Source organism: Berghia stephanieae, chromosome 12, assembly GCF_034508935.2.
Source record: "Berghia stephanieae isolate SIO BIC M18660-M18661 chromosome 12, UCSD_Bste_1.3, whole genome shotgun sequence".
Classification (NCBI taxonomy): Eukaryota; Metazoa; Mollusca; class Gastropoda; order Nudibranchia; family Aeolidiidae; genus Berghia; species Berghia stephanieae.
In genome coordinates this window covers 10077276-10081471 of record NC_088371.1, presented here as the reverse complement: position 1 = coordinate 10081471, position 4196 = coordinate 10077276, and the positions used below count along the sequence as shown (strand labels likewise).

Sequence of the window (4196 nt, the reverse complement as noted above, 5' to 3'; positions counted from 1 at the left end):
AAATACTTTCTAGATACACGATTGGTACGTACATCATTCAAAAGGACACTGACTTTCTGCCGATGTAAATACTTTCTAGATACACGATTGGTACGTACATCATTCAAAAGGACACTGACTTTCTGCCGATGGAAATACTTTCTAGATACACGATTGGTACGTACATCATTCAAAAGGACACTGACTTTCTGCCGATGTAAATACTTTCTAGATACACGATTGGTATGTACATCATTCAAAAGGACACTGACTTTCTGCCGATGTAAATACTTTCTAGATACACGATTGGTACGTACATCAGTCAAAAGGACACTGACTTTCTGCCGATGTAAATACTTTCTAGATACACGGTTGGTACGTACATCATTCAAAAGGACACTGACTTTCTGCCGATGGAAATACTTTCTAGATACACGATTGGTACGTACATCATTCAAAAGGACACTGACTTTCTGCCGATGGAAATACTTTCTAGATACACGATTTACTCCAACCACTCACTGTTCTACAAGATTCACCGATTTTCATCGAGGATCGTCTTAAGTGTTTAAGAATAAATCGATATTGATAATATAGAGCAGTAAAGTTAGGTGCCCCAAACGTAAACAATAACAAGTTGCTAGTGATTTCCGTTAGGGACCGGAATAATTTACGCACAATATAGGTCTCCCAATTTTGTAGTTTGAGTTGTAGGCAATACACTTTCAGTATTGAAAATATGTTTACATAAAATCTAACAGTTGCAGAAATAATAATATAAGGCTAAATTATTATGAAAATCAGGCTCCGAATAATTCTCGTTTTGTTCACACCAGCGCAAAATTTGCTCTGGTCTAAAAATAGATAGACTGTAACTTTTGATAAATTTTAGAAAATTTTACCTTTTGTTCCATAAAATATCCATATCTAGACATTATTTGATGCATGATCGAGTATTTATGAATATGTGTTTCTTTTGCCACCTAACAGCCAAATTTTAAAGGTTATTTTTTTCTATTATTTACATTGGAACGTGAGCTGTCAAGACAGGAACATGTGGTTTGCCACGTGCTTCTCGACCTTTGTTTACGTTTGGGGCACCTAACTTTACTGCTCTATATCTGTATAAGTGCCAACAAATCATCTTTAAACTAAATTCAGTACAAAATATGGATATAAGTGCATTTCAATTTTCATCATTGTTTCTTTCAGAGTAATCAACATCAATATTCGCCAGTTTTAGTCCCCCAAAATATCGCTGCTCATCGTTGCTTGACGAGGCAACATCAGATTATTGAATCCAATTTCGGACCGTGTACGAACAGTCGGTTCTGTTGTATAAATGGGGCATTTAGTTTACGAAGGTGACGGGACATTCCTAATAATTTGATCTTATCAAAAAGTTATTTTACAACTCAGTATGTGTGTATGATATGTGACTCTCTGCCTCAAAACGGCATTAAGTCGGGTTGGTTAAGATGTTGAAAATTGAATTTATAGCCAGAAATATCAGACTTGTGTTGAGTTTATACGATTTTATTAAGGAGAATGGCAACCATATTTTAGGGTGCTAATGACAGCAATTTATATTTTTTTACCAGTTTAACATTAAATTCGACCATTAAGCATTTGGTTCGTTCCGACATAATACCGTTTCGAGACGATGGATCACCTATGATGATTCAAGGTTGTGGATTTCATGAACGAAAAATATCTAGATTTCGTTGTGATATTTTGTGTGGTTTTATCAATGTTATGCATTGTGTTTAAGTAGAACACCCACACGTCATGCCCGACAGCTCAATCTTAATAACACAAAACGTTTGTATCTAGTCTGATTGATAGAATTAGTGAGAACCGACGCGCACTTATTTGCAGGTCTGATGTCCCAATTCCTTATGGGCTCATTGTTATAATGGAAATCTGGAGTGAAAAAATGACGCCAAGTATTGTCCATTACAACAATGTTAAACTCTGTCTTGCACATTGTGTTGTAGATCAGTCGTTGAACGCGTTTTGTCTTTTTGTATATCAGTCTTGGATGGGGGGGGGGGGGGGGTTGTCATTATGATGGCTGATAAAATTCTCTTTAACCCTCTCCTTACCAGCCATTTTCAGAATTTTCCCCAAAACTTCACACCCACCCAACGCAAAAACAGACATTTCTTACTCAAACAGAAAAACAACAAGCACTTTCTATACAAAATAGTGTTTGGCAATATGAGCTCTATTACAGAATGCCAAGTTTTTACAGCTATAGCAAAAAGAAATTAAATCTGGATGAGAAAAGTGATGTTTGCATCGTAACAAATGTGACGATTTTCCAACAGATGGTAAGGAGAGGGTTAATCTATAATCTCTATAAAAAGAGCCTTAAAATATACTAATGGAATAGACGATTGTGCCATTTTATTTGAAAGGCATGTCTCCGAACATTTCACAAAATTAAAAGTTGTAAGAAACCCCCCCCCCCCCCCTCCCTTCAATAAACACATCACAGCATCCATTAGAAGTGACAGGGTTCTCTCCATCAAAACCGAAGACGAAAGACATAAACGTGTTTTTTTCTCCCGTTGAATTATTTATTTCACTTTTGTTCTTAGCTGTAGATTCAGATGTTCTTATAGATAATTTAAGCGTAAAGATTAGGTAGATATCATATCAATCACTGATCTATTTCTACACCATTTTTATTTTCCAAACATATGCATTGAAATATTATAGATTGTGATACTAAATATACTCTTAAATAAATAATCAAATTTATTTTTATTTTATAAAGCCTACATATTATCTATATCTATATAATATTCACTATATTATATTGTATGTAATAGATACATTCTTATTTAATTTATTTTGAGGTATTTATAGGTTATTTAATGCTGATTTCTGTGTATTTTTAATATTAATACTTTAATCCATCTCTTTTCTTCGCCACGTCTGTTGACAATTTCCGAAAATGATGAATAAAGTTTATTGTTATTATTATTATTATTATTATTATTATTTTTATTATTATTATTATTATTATTATTATTATTATTATTATTATTATTATTATTACTATAATTAGGCCCGTAAGTGGGTTCGGATGTCAGACCTGCATATGTACACGTCGGTGAGAACGTATCACCGACAGCTTTAAATGACAAAATGGAGATTTGTGGGTGTTCAATGTCAAGTCAGTTAACATGGCATCTCTGTATTGATGGTATGCGTTTAAATAAAACACACACCGTTTCTTCCAGATATAGATAGTATGCGCTTGGCTAAGAAGCTCATAACATTGCCATCCGGAAGTATAACGGACCAACACACAAAACTGTGTGTATTCATGAACGTTTATAGTCTGGTTAATACAGTTCAGTGAGCATTACTCATAAACGCGGATGGCAAAAAACAATAACAAATACCTGAGTGACGTCATCTTCGTTCTATCTATATCAATCGCGCAAATACCCAAAAAGTGTATCGTCTGGGTGAATTTAGTGAGAAGAAATCACATCTGAAGAAAGAGAGCTGCGAAAAAACTTGCCAAATTTCAATTGCATTAAAAATATTATGAGCGAGAGGATGTTTACCGACTTGACACGACTTGACATAGATCGTTGCCATCGTTCACTATATATAGATAGTTCGAAGATGACGTCACTCAGGTCTTTGTTATTGTTTTTTCCCATCCGCGTTTATGAGTAATGCTCACTGAACTGTATAAACCAGACCATAAACGTTCATGGATACACACAGTTTTGTGTGTTGGTCCGTTATACTTCCGGATGGCAATTATATGAGCTTCTTAGCCAAGCGCATACTACCTATAGTATGCGCTTGGCTAAGGAGTTCACAAAATTGCCATCCGGAAGTATAACGGACCAACACACAAATCTATGTGTAACCATGAACGTTTATAGTCTAGTTTAGTGAGAAGTACTCATAAACGTAGATGGCAAAAAGCAAAAACAAGACGTGAGTGACGTCAACTTCAGACTATCAATAGCCAGACACGAGAACCGTAGCCATCGTAAATTTATAGCCTGACACTGATCAAAAAATGACGTCAAAAAGGCTAGTTTTTTTTGCTACAAAAGAAAACAAATCGTGAGTTGTATTCAATAGTTCAACCAATGAAATAACTTTTTTCCATGAGCTCTACTAACGACAACTCACTAGACGCTACACAAACCTAAAAAAATGACGTCAAACTGCCTGTCCTA

At 35.0% G+C, this 4196-nt stretch overlaps 1 protein-coding gene across 1 annotated transcript in view; it reads left to right on the top strand.

The window, feature by feature from the left end:
- Nucleotides 1–3798, top strand: part of LOC144957552 (guanine nucleotide-binding protein G(s) subunit alpha-like) — a 105256-nt gene extending 101458 nt beyond the window's left edge. The window contains exon 12 of the mRNA XM_078888899.1: nucleotides 1–3798. This exon is cut by the window's left edge and continues 378 nt beyond it. The gene's annotated coding sequence lies outside the window, so the exon portion shown is untranslated.
- The last annotated feature ends 398 nt before the right edge of the window (nucleotides 3799–4196 follow it).